The following is a 21,152-nucleotide window of genomic DNA, read 5'->3' on the forward strand; positions in this document are numbered from 1 at the left end:
TTTTCAATCATCCTGAACCGTGGTGCACTGCTTTGGCGTATTTGGCTGCACGGCGCTGAGGGGGGAAAGTTGAGCATTGTTCTGTTTGATGAAACTGTGGAGTGTTTGCTCGCTGTCTGCAGGGACTGTCTTGAAAACAAGCTATCTGAAAACTCCCCCCGCTGTGCGAAATGTTAAATAAACAAAGGCACGGATAAACAAAATCCCTCGATTTTAATGTCACTGAGAAGAAAGTCCATGTTTTAATGCTAAGATTGCTGCTGGAAGCGAAAGTGCTGCCGACATAGTTTTATATGAAGTTTACACATCAGTGGGATCTGGATTATAATCACCTTTAATAATTATAAGGTTATGAAAAAGTAGAATGACAAAAAGAGAAAAAGGCGCATGACAAAAAGCTTTCACTGTGCTAAAAGACACTTATCAGAGAAAAGAGAAACTTACACGCGCCTTTCAAGGAAATTGTTCAAATGTACTCTAGTGAAATATTTGAGAGATTTTAAATATCTTCTGAAAAAAGGCCAAAACCAGTTTTTTGTTTAGCAGAAGGACGACTTCATTGCTCAGAGGTTTTTTCATTGCTCAGGGGATTTAATGGAGTTGTCAGTTATGTTTTATTTAAGCGTCAACTTTTTCCTCAGATGTTTCTTCTAAAATTCCTAAATTATGAGATATAAAGATGCAAACAAATGAGACAATTGCTGACATGCAGTAAAAGTACAAAGCAAGAAAGTCAATGTGGATAACAGCTCAGATCATCTGGTTTTAAAGAATTGGTTCTTATCAAAATCTTTCAGACTTGGCAAATATGAGCACAGTTTGTGAATATTGAGATTTCTTCATGAAACATGTGAAATTATCAAGGTATTTTTTTTACCTTAGAAAGAAATATCTGAGAAGCAGGAGAAAGAAATCTCTCTATTTAATTTCATTTTTGGTGTAGGAGAACAATTGAGATCCTTTCCTATGGGGGAGGATAATGGGTCTTCAGTATGCTAACATTGAACTAACATGGAAGGTTTATCTAATAAAGAATTGTCTTCAATGGTCTTAAATCATGGTCTTAAAAATAGTTATTTTAAAACAACAACAAAATTATACTAACTTTTTTTCCCCCTACATACTAAGGTTGACCACATCAAATTTAAAATAATAGAGTATCTCACTTTTTTTTTTCCAACTTTCACTTAAAAGGAAAGTGGTTAAAAATAACATGGACAATACATTGAGGGACAAGCTAAAAATTATTATAATTGTTATAATGAATTTAATAATTGAAAAAAAAAATATATACATTAGAGAGAATCTTTACTGATATACCTAACAATTAAAAAAAAGGGGGGGGGGTATAACTATAATAATACGTGTTGTATTTATCATAAAAATTGGAATGGAGAAGGCCTGGGGACACAATATATCACAAATTGTGATATGCAAAATGCTTTAAAATCTAAAATTATTTTCTTGAATCAACCTCAAAATTCTTATAATTCAAATGGTGTTATTTATGACTCTGACAGGTTTTAAGGCGGTAAGATGATCTTTACTGGGGGACACAAAAGGCGGCGAATCCCAGAAATGACCCACCTAAGAGTCAGAACCAGTTCGTCTGCTACAGACAGTTGAGGCACCATGAAGAACCACGTGATCAGAAACAATTTAATTCCCCAGCATCAGCCATCTCCACCTGATATGCTCCTGCAAGGTCATTAAGCTCGCCCTTGAAGGTCATGTGATTAATGAGCGGCAGAATCTCCGTGCAATAATGTGTAGGAGCACGGCTCATATTCAATGGACAGCAGGGCCTGAGAGAATGAATAGCCAGAGACAATCAAGGTCCTCCAGAGCATCTTCACACTGCTCAAACACACACAAACAAAGCATCACGTTACCTAATTAGTTTCAATTAGCTTAAATCTGCTTTGGTTCATACTGTATACAATTAAAGATAATCAGAGTATTAAATGTCTGGGGATCCTAGACTTAAATGAGAATCAAAATCAGTACTGAATGCCGCTTCAATATGTACAAACCTAAACAGATTGCTTGTATTAGTGCACGTTTCAACAAATATGTGGTCATTTTTTTCACATGGTATAAATGAACACAATTATCTAGAGTTTTGAAATCGCTTTCATTTTAGTTCATATTACAGATCTTCCCATCACACAGTTTACTCACACTGTAATGCCTATCAATGATCGATTTACTGATTCGATTTTAAGATGTGTCTCAAGAAATAAATGTTTTTCAGCCTTCTCAACATCAACAAAGCAAGTGTAACAGCACTGAAGACATTATATACTCTATATAAGTAAACTGTGAACGTTTTAGATTAATTAATTAGAACGTTTTGATCAATTATTGACGTTTGATAGTTTTTTATTCTTTGCAGATATGTGTTTGATGTATAAGTTAATTCAAGATCTATTGCACCACCACCTCTTAAAAAGTGTATTACTTTCTGTAAAGTCAACTTTAGGGAAACCAGGGCATCCATTAGAGGCGATTGTTCAGTTAAATTTAAGAAAACTGCATTTGGAAAATCGGCGTTCTCATACAGAGCAGCAGAAAGATGGAATTCATTACCTGTTCATATTAAAAAGTTTACATTATTTAGTATTTTTAAAACGGAACTTAAATTATGGTTTAAAAAAATCAGTTGTGTGATCTTTATATATATATATATATATATATATATATATATATATATATATATATACACACACATACATACACATATATATATATATATATATATATATATATATATATATATATATATATATATATATATATATATATATATATATATATATATATATATATATATATATATATATATATAATTATAATTATATAATTATTAATTAACTTCTAGTTATTCAATATTTCTGATATTATGATATGATATTATTTGTTTATTTTATTATTGTTATTTTGTATTTTCCCCTCTTTTTTTTGGATTGTAATTTAATGCTATAATTTAACATTATCCTGCCCAGGGCCCGCAGATGCAAATGAGCTATCTTAGCTAACTCTAGCGCAACATTTGTGTCGTATGGTCCCTGTTAAATAAATAAATAAATAAACTAAACACAAAACCTTTAACTTTAGCATAGCATTTATATCACCAATTGCCAATATTACAATCATTTATTTGTAATAAGTTGATGGTTGAAAAACAGATTCTTGTAGGTCTTTCAAAGTTTTTGATAGTTCTGGGGGCAAGGATGAAGAAACTTTAGGATAAGATAATTGATTTCCTTAAAAATCCCTCTTATAGGTAGCCACTGGCATACTAGTTCTCCTGGTTGGGAATCACTTTCATAAACCACAATACAAGAAAATAGGTTAGGCAAAAAAATAATTGGTGAAAGGAAAAAGATGATGCAATGCATCTTAAAATGGAAAGTTTCCGAAAAATCCGGAAGGGACAAAGAGCAAATGCTTATTTCACACTTACTTAAGAGCAAGTGAATGGGAAGGGGGAAAAAAGAGAAAAAGAGTGTTAGAAGAATAAACTCAGCTCTGAGGTTGAGTGCCATAATGGTTCCGCTCTTCAGCCACCTCAAACACACCGCATCAGGAAGTAAAGAAATACAATCACGTCCTTCTCACACACACCATGAACATGCCCACCATGTCACAATCTCACCTTCAGTGCTAGTGTGAAAGAAACCACCGGTGTTGTCCTTGCAACATGCGATTCAGGAGGGAATTCTAAAGATGCAGACAAATATAGCCCTGAGTAATGCCTGAAAACATTCCAGCATTTTCTTTTCTTAATTTAGTATAGATTCAAATATTCTAATTCTGTAAAATATGTATTTGTCTCTCTCTCTCTTTCTCTGAAATGGCAGAGCTTCAGATCCTCTCTTGACCCACAGCGCTGAGAAACTCCCTCCAGATTCAAGAGCTCATCAAACAGACTGACCATTAGTTTAACAGTCGGGTGATGTTAAAAAAAGTGTTTTTAATAACAAAATTGAATTATTTTAATCTGTCATATTTTAATGACACACACATGTTTGTTTAACTATATTGAGGACGTTGCATAGATTTCAACTGATTTTATATCAGGTTCATGATATTTTCTGTGGCCTAACCCAATCTAAGCTAAACTTACTCATCACAGAAACATGCAAAACAGTAGATTTAAATAAAAAATGTTTTGGGCTGATTTATACGCTTTTTTAACTAGTAAGGTGAGGAGCACCAGTAAAATGTCCACTATATAAGTGAGGACATTGCTTTGTAGTTACCCATTTTTTTAAGATGTCTGTTACAGTGTAATTATATATTTAAGTACTGAATAATATAAATTTACAACATGTACTTAAAGGATTAGTGTTAGTTAGTCACATGTAATTATGCATAATTTACTGTTATTACTTTGGTAAGTAAAATACGTAACAAGGACACAGTAAACAAGGTGTTACCTACTTAATTATCCTCAAAAGGCAATTTGTTATGAAGACAGCAGTATAAATACATGCACAGCAACACAACAAAACATACATACACAAAAACAACAGCAGACATTTTATAATAATTCATGTAAAAACATGATCGCAGCAGGTATATTGCAGCATTTGTCCCCCACAAATATGGCCAAACCTGTACACAAACACACACACACACACACACACACACACACACACACACACACACACACACACACACACACACACACACACACACACACACACCAACAGACAGACATGATTTTTTTTTTTACTTTTTTCTTTTTTTTTCTTCTAAATGATATAACAATGATTTATATATGGTACAAAATTTATATATATATATATATATATATATATATATATATATATATATTTGATTTGATTTGAATATCCATTTTGTTTCGAATAGAAATCATTATGTTAAATTTAGGGGAAGAAAAAAAAACGTGTTGGTGTATATATAACGTTATATACAGCACATTGTATGCATAGTACCTGGTACAAAGCTGATAAAACATAATATTAACCAATATGGACACTATTTAAATTTAATAATGTGAAATAGCCGATTTAAAATAAATGAAGTGTAAGACAAACAGCTAATTTCTCAATTTACCTTATTCCATTTTTCTAATCGTCATATTTCTATTATTATTACAAATAGCCTAAATTAGTGACAAAAGACGCTTTAAGATGGTGAAATGTTCAGTGTGTTATGGCTTTCTTAGAGCATGGTCATGATGTGTGTAATACGTGCAGGGGCGGAGAGAGCAAAAGAGGAAGTGAGGCCATGCTGAGAGAGGGAAATGGGCTAGAGGACATTTCACGCTCATAGTGGCCAGTGAATTGGAATGACTGCAGCGCGGCATGATTTGAAGGTCAGGAGATAGTGGATTATATTCCAGAGGTAGAAAGAAGAGGCGGATGACGGGGAGGGGGATGGAGGAATAAACAGACTCTCCTCCCCTCCTGCGTACGTTCAGTCTTTCTTTCATTCTATTTCTTTCTTTTCCCGTTATTTCTTTGTCCCCCCCCCCCCCGTCTTTTTTTTCCCCGATTACAGGACAGGAAGGCAGAATGAAAACACCAAGGCACCAAACCGACAGCCATTAGTCTCACACATCACGTCCCATGCGCACGCTGAGAAATCTCATTTTTGTCTTCTCTGACGTACTACCTCCCCATACTGGCCACTAACATCTACCCCCAGCCCAAAAGAGAGAGAGGCAGAAAAAGAAAATGTGTTTTACACAAACAATAACAGCGCTATCAGGCAGAGCGCAGCATTCCGAGAGCGTGATTTAATAAAAACAGAGCGGGATTGAATTATCATATTTTAACTGGATGTGTGTTTCAGTTAGAATGTGTGATTCAGGCCTACAAATGATCCGAACGCTTTTCCGAGGTGCAAGACAGCCCTCTCTCTTCCTCTCGATGCTTCTCGAAAATGGAAAGGAGGCAGAAGAGGGGGAAGACAAAGAAGGTAAACTAATAAGCCCCTTGGATATCGGTGACATAGAAAATAAACCGAGATGGCTGGAAAGCCAAAGCTCTTGTTTGATCTGGCTCCACGTACAGTACGAGTGTATCACAGAAGCCCAGACACGAGAGTTTGATGAGGATTATCCACATGATTGCAGTAATCAGATGGAATGAGATGCGGGATGACCATCTGTATTTGCCCCAGACGGCGCGATCGCTCCTCAGACCCTCTGAGGGATTTTACACGTCCGACTAACATGGAGCAGAACAGCACGGCACGGCGGAGAAAACAACAACAGCAAGGGCACACTACAAACGCTGTGACGGGATGTCAGGAGAAGACGTGCAAATCAAGCAAACTTGTGTAATTACATTAATTCCAGGCGCACTCCAACTTTTTTTTTTTTTGTATCTGCCTTGGGCGTCTCTTTCGTAATGATGTCCTAACACAAAACAAACAGCAGGCAGAACATGAAAGTGCGCCTTTTTCTTCCACCTATCCAACTCGGGCGGTTCTTCAGTTCAGGATTCTTAGGATTAAAGATTTTTTTTTTTTTTTATCTTCAAATTGAGGAGGCCACTTTTAGCAGACGTCACAATGGGGTTGAGAGGATTCTAGATTGTTGTGCCTGTGCTGCTGCATGTAAACAAGCACATCAAAAGCAAGCAACCAATCCACGGCTCCCGGATGCTCTGTCAACATGGACTGAGATGTCTTATAGGCAGAAAACAGGTGTCAATCATCCCGTGCAGCCAATAGGTTCGTCCCCTGCGGACACATCATGCTGCACTCACACACTTCCTTGTGAGCAGCAACTATAAAACCAGATTCAGGATTTAAAGAATTTGAGATGGACACCAAACTCATCCCTACATTTTAAAATTCTTAAATTCACAATACATTATTTTTAATAAAGTAGATCCGGATCATTAACACTGCACTGATTTAATTCTGAAATACTGTCTGATCAACCAAAATATTGTGAAATCCTTGAAAAAGCCAGGAGATTAGATAAGCACATCTCCAACCAGAACATCCACTTGTCCTCAGGGCAGCACACAACAGACAAGAGAAATGAACATGTTTCACATGCACAGTTCAGACACAGCCTGTAAATACATGCTCAAGTTCAAATCTATTCTTAATTCCCTTAAAAATAAATCAATAAATACAACTAATGACATCCTCACAAAAATGCAATAAAACATTTTTAATATAATTGAATTTTTTATTTGCTTTTCTCATTTTGTTCTATAAAAGAAAAAAAACTGGTGTGGTTTACATGAAGGATAATTATAAATCGATTATACATCTTCAAATAACCATTTAAAAATAGATTGATTTATATTAATAACATTTATATTAATCAATTAGTTCATATGAAATTACATTAACATCAAATTCATATTTGAGGTAAATTAATAAAATCAAGAATCATATTAGTTTAGGCGTAACTTATAATAATAACGCTACAATAAGGTCTCATTACATTAATTAATGTATTAACTAACATGAACTAACAATGAGCAATACATTTGTTAGGGTATTTATTAATATTTGTTAATGTTAATTAATAAAAACTCCAACTGTTCATTGTTTTTCATTAGTAAATAAAAATAATGTTAACTAATGCTACATTTATAGAACGTTTTAATAGTGTAGTGTTGAAATTAACATGAACTAAGATTAATAACTAAAGTAGTTAACTAATTAAACCTTGTTGTAAAGTGTTACCATTATAAATGGTGTTAATTAATAATTATAACCAAATATGGTAAAATCACACACTCTCTCACACACACAAACACAAATGTGTGTTGTCAATGTACATTGAATTGCCAAGACTTGTGCCACGTACATTTTAAAGAGCCACACATCGTAATGCTTTATAAGAATATCTCTGTCTGCCGCCATGATGGTCGCCATCATCGTCACCATCACTTTACTACAACTACAGGCTAAAATGACACACACACAGTGATAGTAACTAATACAAGCGATCTGAATTTGATGTTTGCACTGAAAACATTTTACATTAGCAGGTCACTCTTCAGTTCACAGTTCAAAAGGGTCGGCATATGAAGCCACGGCACATGCATAGAGCATCTCTGGCCTCTCTCAGACGATAAGACGGGATAGAGGCCGGCCACGCTGTTTTCGTCCATATGAATGACTGCCTGTGCTAAGCCCCAAAAGCTGTCATTAATCCTGGATTTGAGGTGCAGAGCCGAATTTTGGTCATGTTATCGGAGCAGAGCCGAAAACCTCCATATTTACCAGCACAGCTGCACCACAGCTAACTGGCTGAATCAAGGCAGTGTCCTGGGAAGTGGGAACACTGCAATACTAATATCTAATCTAAATATTACAGTTTATGTCAAATTTAAGTCTTTCTTTGCCAAGCCAACACTACAATGTAAGTAATGTTTCCTAATATTAAAAAGGTATAATTGTGTACAAATACACAATATTTTATGGTATCAAAACATCTACAAAAGCCTAAAACAACGTAAGAATGCACTTTATGATTTGATTAGTAATACATGGTGTGCGTGTGTGTGTGTGTGTGTGTGTGTATGTATATATATATATATATATATATATATATATATATATATATATATATATATATATATATAAATCATGTGAAAAAATAAATACAGCTTATATTACACAACAAAATACTGTGTAATATTTATACAGTGTGCAAGTGTTAGACCCTCATCTCTTATTTTCTTTCTCCCATGACACAAGCAGGCCCAGGTACTGAGATCCCAGGTACTGATATACAGCCACCCACTCGAACAAATACAGAGACCTGGACCACCGAACATACACACATGCACTTAAAATCATGCAGTAATACACTCTGTCAGCGGACATGGCAAGAAATGGACATATAAATGTGCACATTTACACATCTAACACATACGTAAACACAAATCCGGGCCCTAAAATAGCATTAATAATGGCACACAGAATCTTTGATCAAAATCTAAAGCTGAACGGTATGAACACACGTGACTACTGCATTTATATATAAATCCATTCATGCAGTTAGGATCTTAGATCTAAAGTGCTGGTGTGTATGCAAGCGTGCATGATCATTCTGATGAATCTGCCTGTAGAGTTAAAAGAATTTATCATCTTAAAACAGCCAGATGAGGACGCACACACGCTTGCATGCACTCGACTGGATGAAAATCAGAGCTCGCCGGCAGCACATCAAGCTACACACAAAAACACATGCTGTGAAATCCAAATCATGCTCCACTCTTGCTGGCAAAACTCAGCCACTGTTTCATAGTGTTTATGAGTGTGTGTGAATGCACTTGTCCTCTGAGTATCTCCGTGCAGTTTTCAGTCTAGAGGAGAGCGGATGCAGCACAGCACACCATGTGGTTTGGAAGCAGAATTATTTCCTTTTCTCACATATGTACCATATGTTTGCAATTTTACAGTACAGCTGGTGTTAACATCTAGAATAAATCAGATAACAAAAAAACGAACTTTATACACAGCTTCTGCAAATAAACTGATGCTTAAAAACACATTAAAATAGACTAACTTTTACACGTTTGCTGTAGCGTTAAGGGGAATGGGAAGTCGCGTGAGGGTGTATCTCGTGCTGTGTGTTAATATGTGTTTGTGAGCATTCAGTCCTCCAGCCAGACTGGGTGCTGCTTATTTCTCAATCACAGCTCAAATGGGATCCCGCGCTGGAATAAATCACTGTCGCCACGGAAATGCAGCGACAGCCATGATAGATGGCTGAAATGTGTGTGTTGATGTCTTTAGTGTTGCCGACAATTTGGTAAATCTCGCCTTTTCCATTGCATGTGGGGTGCGAAGCGTCTGAATGTTGACACGAACTACGAGAAGAGGCCCATACAGCGACATCAGCACGACACAAAGCTGCTAAAGTCCTTGCCAAAAAAAAAAAAAAAGATAAATGGCAAAAAAATCTCCAAACAAAAACAGGCTGCAGTTGGCGGTGAATGCAGTCCATGTTCAAGAGTGAAAGTGTGTTTTATTTTCCTGTAAAAAGGCCTGGTATCTGTATGTACAAATACAATTACTAATGTAAGTAATATGATAAATGTAAAATATTAGTCAAAATTTGTTTACAAAAACATTCATAAGACAGTACTTGATGTTGAGCGGAATCCATGTTCAAGGGTGAAAGTGTGTTTCTCATGACTGGGGTGGGGGTGGGGGGGTTCACCTCACCCACATGCATTTGGGTCATGAGTGCAGTGACCCCCGAGTGTAATGTGTCAGCGTTGTGTACGTAAGTCCTGCGTACGGCACGGCTGTCCGTCATGAAGACGCTTCACTATGACTCAAATGGTGACAAAGCGACTTACTATACTGTTCTGACCCCCCCACCCCCCCCACCCCCCCCCACCCCCCACCCACACACACCTTTGTATCTGACCAGTAAGCCAGCCCCACATACCTAAATATAGACCCCGACACCCCCGTCACACTCCAATTGAGGCACACGAACACCCCGTTTCTGACTCAATCCGATCTATAATGGAGACATTTTTGGCTTTCTCACACATAAAACCTGCTACATGGCACCTGTGAACTTGCAGACACTTGTCATGGCAGTTGGCCTGCTCCTGACTCCAAAGCCCCCCAACAAGCCAACGCTCGCACCTGGCAGGATCAAACAAGCGTGCACTCCCCACAAACTCTCTTACAATCAATACTTTCAGCCAACACCACGCAGCAGTCCCAGCTCCATCACACACACACATATACAGGGAAAGAGAGAGAGAGTGAAACAGCACTCCAAAGAGCAGAAAGCAGTGTACTGACCTTTCTGTCTCTCTTTTTTTGCCTCCTTCCTTTCTTTCCTGCCCTCCTTGACGTCCAATCCACACTTGTCTTCTGGCTGCTGGTGCTGGGGCTACAGTAGTAGAGGAACGGTAGTGTGTGAGTGAGAGAGAGTGAGTGATCCTGCTCAACCTGACTAGAGCGGGCGCATTAGTGTGATTTCACACCCAGGCTGCAGCCCTGCCTACTGTCCTGATGGGGTTCCTGAATGTGCTGCTTATTTAGAGAGCCGGCGCGCTGTACCTGGGCTTGCAGGCAGGCTGCTTAAAGCAAGAGCCAACATCTAGAGTGCATAATACCCCCACTCTCTCCCTCTCTCCGTCTCTCTCTCTCTCTCTCTCTCTCTCTCTCTCTCTCTCTCACTCTCTCTCCCTCCCGCACACACACACACACACACACACATAAACACTAGTACGGTCTCCTAGTCGCTGGCTGGCTGGAGCGGTAGACGCCGGCTCTGGCGTTCACGCAACCGCACGCGTACCTTTGGCGGAACCGGTAGCCGGTGCGAGAATACACACATGCAGATTTATTTTCTTTCTAAGTGTTTAGAAGACAATTTCGACAAGGGATTGCTCCCAATCTACTTGGATGATCCAGATGGATGAGTTATAATATGCTTTCCAGTCTCTTGCCTTTTTTGTCTGTCTGATTCTAGTTGTTTTAGCCTATTATCGAGCTGCCACATGTTTCTGCAGAGGGGATGCCTCACTCTTTTTCAGATTCGGTCCCTTGACCGTTCGTCTCTGTGGGACGCGGCGGAGGGGGTCGGATGGGTGCACTAAATTGTGACTCAGGCTGAATGTGTATTAGTCAAATTTATTATTTATTGCCAGGCCGCATTCAGTTTTCCCTCCTCCGCACACATGGATAGATGGAAAAGGGGGATGTGTGTGAAGGGGGGGTAGGGTCAAGGGTGCGAGGATTTTATTGTGGGGGGTTTGAGATATAGCCAGTGGTCATGATTTGGTGAGCGAGGCCTAGAGGGAGGTGAAAAGAATATATAAGATATTAATTTAATTTATTTATTTATTCAGCCAGTCCGCATGCCTTATCAGGTCGGTGTCTCTTAATGACATCACTGGCAGCTTCTCCAAGCTGTCCAAAATCACCCTGCCTCTCATTTTTCTTCAAAATGACTTCAATTCATTGTGTGTGTGTGTGTGTGTGTGTGTGTGTGTGTGTGTGTGTGTGTGTGTGTGTGTGTGTGTGTGTGTGTGTGTGTGTGTGTGTGTGTGTGTGTGTGTGTGTGTGTGTGTGTGTGTGTGTGGCACTGCCTATATCTAAAATTGAGAGTAATGCTATCCAATGGGTCCACACATTCATGCAAGATAGCCTCAGATCCGAAACTATCAAATACATTGGGCTAAAAAATAAAATAAATAAAAGTTAATAAAAATGTCTTCTTTATAAATTGTTGAATAAATATTATTACACAAAATATATGTTCTATTTCATGAATTAAGATAAAAATATTCAGAGCAGCTTTTCCCAAACCTATTCCTGGAGGCACATCAAAATTACCATATTTTCGGGAATATAAATCAGGGTTTTTTTTTTATCTGAATTGTACTGCGACTTTTATTCCAAAGCATGCAATTATGCGATTAACGCCAGGCATACAAAACATGCGCAAAATACACACATTTTGATTGTTTTTGCTTGTGGTTTATAATAAATGTTGTGTATATTAAATGCCACTATAATATTTGTTTTATACTTGTATTTTTAATTTCTGTTCTGAATACGGATACGTTTTAAAGAATTGTTGTGGAACTAAAATGTAATCATATATGAGAAGTCATATTACAGAAGTTTGGACAGCTGTTTCCAAATTACAAATATTACAAGACCATTTATAATAGTAAAATTTTTTAAATGTGTGTGTACAATATAGACAGAGAGTGGTTGTGCCTTCATACTAGGGCATTACAGTTTAAACCATCAGTTTTCAATTGAACAAATATGTATTTTGTAAATCACATACAACCAGTGTTGGGGAAAGTTACTCTTAAAAGGAGTGCATTACAGTATGTGTTACTCCCTAAAAAGCTAACAAATTGTGTTACTCTTTATAGACAGTAATGTGTTGTGTTATTTATGTGTTACTTTTCCTCAGCTGGGCTGGGCTTGCTTGTTTTAACAAAAAAAGTTTTATTTTTGGTAAATATAAAGGCCACACCAAAAGTGAAATTAATAAAGCTCAGGCTTAAGGAAATGCAAATTCACACCTGTACAGTAGAGGGCGCTGCTCAAACTAATCTTAGGAAGATGTTAGGAAAGTAAAAAAATCTTACCACAAAGAAAATAAAACATAAATTTGATGTTTATCTCAAGTCATTTGAATTGGTATGAAATGGATCATAAAAGGTCAGCGGCAAAGACAGGGGTTAATAACGTGAAATTAAATACATAAAGTATATTTGTGTTTTTTAACATTTGTAATTATTGCAGGCTTGGACATAACCACAAACGTCATACTTCAAAACCCAGATATCAGACGTCAGACCAACGACCAGCACACTTCACATAACAAGGCATATCGAAGTTAAAAGAACTGTTTTATACATAGGAAGCCGCTTCAGTTCTTGTCTTTCCCCAAACCAGCTGAATGGCTCATTCTGGTGAAGTTTAGAAAGCTATTGTGTGCGGGTAAGATGAGGGTGCGGAGGAAATGGTCACAGCCATTTCAGCATAACCATTAAGGCTTAGAGTAGAACAGGTACCATTACAACTCAATCATTCTAATACACTCATAATCATCCAAATTTTTATACATCAGCTTTAAAAGCTATGCTTAAAAAAGAACTCATTTCCCTTACAGAGGTAATTTAAGTGAAATACAGACAGACACAGACAGACAGACAGACAGACAGACAGACAGACAGACAGACAGACAGACAGACAGAAAGAAAGAAAGAAAGAAAGAAAGAAAGAAAGAAAGAAAGAAAGAAAGAAAGAAAGAAAGAAAGAAAGAAAGAAAGAAAGAAAAAATGACAAAAAGAAGAGAGAGCAAAAGACAGTCAGAAAGAGAGAATGAAAGTAAAGACAAAAAGAACAAACTACAAAATGAAAGACAGAGAAAAAGAAAGAATGAAAGACAGAAAGAAAGAAAGAAAGAAAGAAAGAAAGAAAGAAAGAAAGAAAGAAAGAAAGAAAGAAAGAAAGAAAGAAAGAAAGAAAGAAAGAAAGAAAGAAAGAAAGAAAGAAAGAAAGAAAGAAAGAAAGACAAAATGAAAGAGAGAATGAAAGACAGACAGAGAGTAAGACTTTTTTCAAGAATGACAAGGTGCAGGAAAGAGGGGGGAAAGGATATTCGTGAATCCCTCAGTAGTCCTGTCATCTTCAGCATTTTACAAGCCCACAGAGATATCCATTGGCTAAAATTAACACGAAGGACAATTAATATTAATAAGGGAGCCTGTGTTGGCAGAGACTTTTAAATGGGTTAAGTACAACTGCCCGAGCTGACGGGGTGGGGGAGACCTGTTAACGCTCATTCTCAATTAGCTTTCTCTGAGGAGAACTCGTCTGGCACACTATAAATGACTAACCAACCCTCCCTACACACAATTACCTGCTCCAAACCTCAAGCAGTCCAACATCACCCGGCAAAACACTTAACATGGCACAACTCCACGTCTCCACCTGTCTCGACTCTCTCTGTCTCTGCCTACTGTTTTTGAACTTTCAATTCTCCTGAACAGCATTATGATTATATATTATTAATATTTTTGAATTATTACTCATTTTCTCCCTAAAAATGGAGTGCTTTAATTCACATTTGAAGTACTCATCAAGGCAGTGTGGCGAAATGAATGTGGACGGATACATTATATTTGCAAAAATGCAAAGAGCACATAAAATATATATGGAAATAATAAAATATTAAGTATTAATTTCAAAAAGATAATTTGCTCAGGCCAAAATTGCCTTTTCATTAATCCCACCTTAGTTTTTTCACCCTCTTTTTTTAACTAAAGACATGAAACTTTCACAGAGTTATTAAAGATATTCTCTTATATATATATATATATATATATATATATATATATATATATATATATATATATATATATATATATATATATGATATTGTCTTTTACCAAACTGAATGTGGGGGCCGTCTACATCTCTGTTTGATTAAGGTGTTATGGCCTAAATAAAAGATAATTACCAATACCTCAACAACAATCACTGTAGTAGACACTCATTTTATAACAGATCATGCCATTTATATCACTGTATTTAAACAGTGACGTTGTGCTTCGTTGAAAACTCTGTTGGCCATATAACGGCCATTTTAAACAGCAGACTGGTGGCCGGTGACATTGCTTACGTGATGGTGTCAGTTGGGGGGCAGATGGGGACAGGTGCTCGCTTGCTACCACTTGATAATCAAAAATTAAACCAAAAATACTACAAGTTAAACCGTTGAAACACCACAATGTATATAAGCAGGGTATGTTCAAGGGCTCATTGACATATAAGAGGTCATCATAAATATCCTGTAAGTTTCAGAACTGAAAAAACTTCCTTGTTAGTCCAAAAACAGCTTTTATTGTAACCAAGCCCAGATAACGACTCCTTGTGGAATGTGCCGAAAGCTGAAAAACCGCCTCTGCAGAAGAAAATCAACGCATACTTCATCATTGCATCTTTGGCCCGCCCACTGGCGTGTTAGTGAGATGACGAGGAGAGAAGAGCAATACAGCATGGACTACAAATAACATTACCCTTCAAAGGATCCTAACACTAGGAAATGTGCTTATTTCTATTTATGTGAATTTCTTAGCTGAGCATTTTTTATTTGTATTTGGTACATTTCACTGTGGATTCTTTGGTAAATCAGTCGCAATTTTGGCACAGATTTTGCAATCAGACTTTTATGATATGGGCTCAAAAGTAATGCTGAAACAACATGTACTTAACTGTTAATTCTCAAGCCTGATCTGTGACCAGTAGTGTTGTTAAAATTGCCTGTGATTGGCTACAATGATCAACGCACGGCAGCGTTTGAAAGTGGGAATGGAACCAGGAGACCGGTAGGCTGATAGATGCCTGCATTTAAACGCTCTGTGTGTATCTGTTTAAGCGCTCTGTGAAAAGCATCATTTTGTTAAGCGCTGATCATTGTAGCCAATCACAGGTATATTTGATGAGCATGTGAGCACAATGGCCAATCAGAGGTGTTTACGATTTCTCTCAACAATGCTCAAAACGTCACATTTTTTTAAATTTCAGTACCGATTTGGTATCGCGGTGGGTTTGACAACACTAGTGACCAATGATCAATTATTCCAACTCTGTTTGAGTGTGCCTGTGAGTCTACACCAGGGGTGTGCAAAGTCGGTCCTCGAGGGCCACTGTCCTGCAGAGTTTAGCTCCAGCTTGCCTCAACACACCTGCTAAAGTTTCTAGTATGCCTAATAAGACCTTAATTAGCTGGTACAGGTGTGTTTAATTGTGGTTGAAGCTAAACTCTGCAGGACAGTGGCCCCCCAGGAGCAGGATTGGACACCCCTGGTCTACACGCTGATAGGAGCAAATATCCAATCATATGCACTAAAGTTAAGGGGTGTTAGCCGCGTTTTAAAGCTTTGCCGGTTAAACATTTAATTTGCGTGCACTGTTTTTTACTGAGCGTGCGCACTAAACGTCTGTCAAACACACGTGATTACTGGACAGTCTTACTGTGCTAATACTGTTAAATACACACAAGGTTTACATATAAACGCAGTTGGTTATGTCTAAAGGGAAAGTAAAATTCCGTGCGTCTATGAGATTCGAGCAGGTCTTCAATTGACAGCAGAGCAGCCTATAGTGAACACGCTGTCCTTAAAGGGACACTTCACCTCTAAAATTATTTAAATAATAAAAATTTAAAAAACACCTTTAATACAGTAGTTTTTAAACAATGTCAGTGCAGAAAGTTGACGAGATGCATTCATGGGCTGGTCCGAATACCATTTTTTGAGCATGGAAGCTTTGGTACTAATCAACACAAAAAATTGAAGCTTCGGAGGGAGGGGGCTGAACATATATAAAGTCAGGAATCTGGAGAAGCGGCGTGCCTCACGCAAGCAGGGCTTATATGCTCTGAGAACGGGCACTGCACTAGTGATACAAAACACAAGGTCTGTTATGTCCCAATAACAAGCTCCTATATTTCCCGGTAGATTCATTTTTAGATTGATAACAATGGGTAATAGGCTTGCTGTGATAGACCGGTGTTCAGGCATATGGTAAAATTTTCTCACAGTCGCATCCCTTACGGGTAAAAAGGCTAATACAATTTGAATCTATTATTCTATGTTCCACAATGACAAACCAACGTAGCTTAACACAAACTGCAAGCTCAGGCATGCGCTTCTTCCATATAAGCTTGTGTAGCTGTGCGCTCTAGACAGAGAATACTCTGTTGCAGCCTTGCAGGGAACACTTAGGCTAAAAAGAAGCAAATATATTTATTTAGTATAATAACTAGGTTGGATTCCTATTCAACTGTTGGCTAGGCTATAAGATAATTTTAAAAAGTAAAAAATAAAAAAGTATTGTATCGTATTTCACCAGATGTTATAGTATAAACATATTCAAGCATGAATGGGAACCGTTTCGAGGAGGATGGCAGGTGTGCGTAAAAAAAAAAAAAAACAGCGAATATTCAAATCCCAAATGTAAAAATTAAATACCAACCCACCGAACGAATATTTGAATATTCTGGTACAGCCTTACTGCATTCATGTGGTCAACATGTCTGAGATCAGCTACAATGCTCATCACTGCCACCTTTCATGCTTTCATACGGTCTGAATATAATGCAATATGTTACCCCCTCAGGTCCTATACTCACCCCGCTCTGTGAAGGCCTCGAACCCGGGTCTCCGGCATGGGAGGCGGGCACTCTAACAAGGAGGCTAAAGACAGCAGCCTCATGCATCAGTCGCTAGAGCACCTCTTGGGGCCAGGGGATTACCTGCACAGCTCTCACTAGCTGCCCTCTGTTACACATAGATCCAAATATAATACTATAATCATAACTTTTCACGAATATTTCACTTTCAGAGCTGTAACTATGTTAGCCAATCACAGCAGTGGGCATTTAAACTGAAGACTCACAGCAGACATGACCCTTCAAAAAGAGCATTCAAATCAGAGGCTAAAACTAGGGTAGAAAAAAATCAAGTGTAGAGTCAGTTCTGGCAGGTCACGTTTGTCAAGCCTGCATCAGCTGACTGTCAGCTGATCATGTCTACCTATCTATCACGGCATACATACATAAGCTCCTTCAGTACTATCAGCAGCTATTGCATTTCTCCAGAGCTCATTTACCCTCCTCCATCCCCAGCTCCTCCTCTCGTCTAGTCAGAATTTGATATTCCGATTCTCCTTGAATCTGACCAAATTCCCAAATTAGTTTTTAAATTTAATATTGACATAAATGATATCTGCAATATATTATATTGGTTCTGTTCTGTTAAGGGGGCTTATTGCTGCTCTCCCTGCTCTTATTCATGCTAGGCTGAAGAACCATATTACCAAACCAAACTATATGCTAATAGTCAATCGATCATCTTTGACGATAGTGGTCCTGAAAGAAATGCCTTTTATTTCTAAATTATGAAAATGTTGAATTGTTAAACATCATAAGTGCATCCCAGGAAACATTTAAAAAAAATGCAGTTCATGACCCCTTTAAAGTTTCAATGGTTGGTTAACTTTTAAATGGTTGGTAACTTACGTCGCTGCACTAGTTACGATACAACCGTGACACAATTCATCAGAGTTGTCCATTACATCCACGGCATATCAATTGGATGGATTTCACATTTTATCATTTATAATAAATAATATAATATAACATAAATTGCTAAAACCAGTGTTTAAAACGACAAGGAAAGAATGTTAAACAGGCCAGAGTGAGCTGGACTTTGTCTGGATATATCCTGTTGATGAGATGTAGGAACAGGGACAGAAACTTTGAGGTAGTACATGCTTTTAAATATCTAGGAAAAGCTTTCTTTTAAAAACATATGAAGAAAATGATAATCACAGTGAAATATCATTTAGCAATTTTTAAATGTATTAGAAAAAGATTGACTAAAGAATCTGTAAGTTTATTTATGAACTTGAAGATTATCCCACATATTACATACTGTATGACAACCTGGACACAAACATGTAAGATTTTTCTTAAACTGATTGAAATTGTATATATAAACAAATTCTCAAGGTTCTAGATAAAACGGCAAATAATCTTCACCATTGTAGTGTAAGTTTTCCCTTTTAATTTGGGAATATCTGGTTAAATTTGCTGACTTAGAACTTGTCTTTAAGATTTTGAACGATCTTCCTCTGCCTGTTTTAAAGTGTCCTTATTATGCCATTTTAAAGCTTACTCATTTTGTTTTGGAGGTCTCCTACAACAGGTTATGCATCAAAGGTCAAAAAACACTTTTCTCATAATGTACATTGCACATCATCACTTTGTTCAGTGTTGTCATGATACCAAAATTATGACTTCAATACGATACCAGACTAAAATACCTTGATACCGATACTAAATCGATACCACGGTAAAAAACAAAAAACAAACAGATAATATGAATAATATGACAACAGAACTTATTATTTATTGTTTTATTTATTTTTACAAAAAATTCACTTGGCCAGCATGTTCCTGCACTATTTTTTGCCCACTCCCTCCTCGTATTGTTATAATAACTGCCAGTGTGAACATCCTCACAGAGATCACATTATCAATCATGTTATCATTCACTAACCTTTCAAAAAATGCAAATTAAAAACAATATAACAAAAACAGTGCTTTATTTTTCAGCTAATTTAGGTCTATTTAACAGTAGCAAGGCAAGAAATAATTGAAATAATCAAATATAAAACTGCTTACTTAGTTTTCACTCTATAATTAAACTATACACTGATTCTTAATTAATATATTTTAGTTATTTAGCCAAGCATGTGGTGCCGGCCTATTTTTCATTGTTTGCTTAACATTAATCATACAAAATATTAGGTCTGGCTTAAGACCTGCACAGATCTAATTACCTCAGCTACCTTTTCCTTCCCTGCTCTGCGCTGATTGGCCAGATGGCCCAGTCTGTTATGACTGGTCTACCGCTTACAGTGTTTGTCTGAAGCTAAACGGCCATTACCATAACTGAACTTCAGCTCCGTCCAAAGGCTTCCTAAAGCTCAGCGACTGTACACACTGTACAGGCAGTAACAATGAGGTTAAATTTACCATATCCCGAAACATTGAAAGAACCAGTTATTCAACCTAAACCGAAATCGCAAGGATGACTTGAGCAGGACATTTGTTAGTGATGCGCTACTTAGTTTGAGGTGCATTATTAGATGTTACATCACCATCAGCATTAACAAGTATATGTTTCTTTAACCATGTGTACATTTTTTATTTATTGTGGTGCACATGCAGGAACTGTATCAATAACGGCACATTCTCTAGCCCAGCACTAACATGAATGACTGATATTACAAACGTTTGTCAAACAAATCTGGCTCCGTCCTTTATTTTTACTCAAAGTAGTAGGAACGACAGACAATCTGCATTATTAGACAGTTTTAGATAACAGTGGCACACAGCTGTGCCATAAAAACATGAGTTAGCCGGTTAGCCAGAAACTTACACAATATAAAACTACATATTTGAACACCCGGTAGAAAATATACACACTAAAAATGAATAATACTTACAGGTTGTAATTCTGAGGAGCAAGCTGGTCCAAATAAATAGAATAGTGACCCATCTTTCAAGAACCAGCGTTTTGAGACTGCGGCGGGCATTACGCAAATGTTTTTTCTAGTGACGTAGAACCATAACGCAGTTGGATTTGAATTACAGATGACTGGTATAGGCGGTTCAGAGTCCTACATCCTAAAAGTATGTACTCTTTTTTGTGAAGAAAGAGTACATACTTTTGAGTGTGTAGCAGAAGAGTATGCAAGCTTTGGGACATACTTCTTTGTCATCTTTAAAGGACTCTGTCGCTTAGTTACATGTATTCCGTAACCGTTTAAACTGCCCTGTCAATCATCACACAGTTCAAATCCTCCACATTCAGTTTCATTTCCTACCGTATGGGAGAGAAATGTAGCCGTACGTTGATTTGCCATGTGTGAGTCTTTAATGCAGAGACTCTCCTCGTGTGTTTGCAGCTTAAATATAAAGATGTATATAATATGAATGGCCAAATGTATCATTACAAAAGTTTACGATGCTGCTGCAGGTGAAACATAATGTGGATAACATTGAATAAATATCTTTTGTTCAGCTTAAATACTGATAATTGTTCACTCAAACTCAATCTAAACCT

At 37.3% G+C, this 21,152-nt stretch overlaps 1 protein-coding gene across 2 annotated transcripts in view; it reads right to left on the bottom strand.

The window, feature by feature from the left end:
• The window catches only part of zfhx3b (zinc finger homeobox 3b), a 271,800-nt gene that overhangs the window by 238,277 nt on the left and 12,371 nt on the right, over nucleotides 1–21,152 (bottom strand). The window contains exon 1 of one of the 2 annotated variants that reach the window (XM_067416447.1): nucleotides 10,780–10,990. The exons of the other annotated variant lie outside the window; for it this stretch is intronic. The gene's annotated coding sequence lies outside the window, so the exon portion shown is untranslated. Of the gene's footprint in view, nucleotides 1–10,779; nucleotides 10,991–21,152 lie in introns of those variants that run through there. 2 annotated transcript variants of the gene reach the window in all.

This window comes from Pseudorasbora parva, chromosome 1 (assembly GCF_024679245.1).
Source record: "Pseudorasbora parva isolate DD20220531a chromosome 1, ASM2467924v1, whole genome shotgun sequence".
NCBI classification, from domain to species: Eukaryota; Metazoa; Chordata; class Actinopteri; order Cypriniformes; family Gobionidae; genus Pseudorasbora; species Pseudorasbora parva.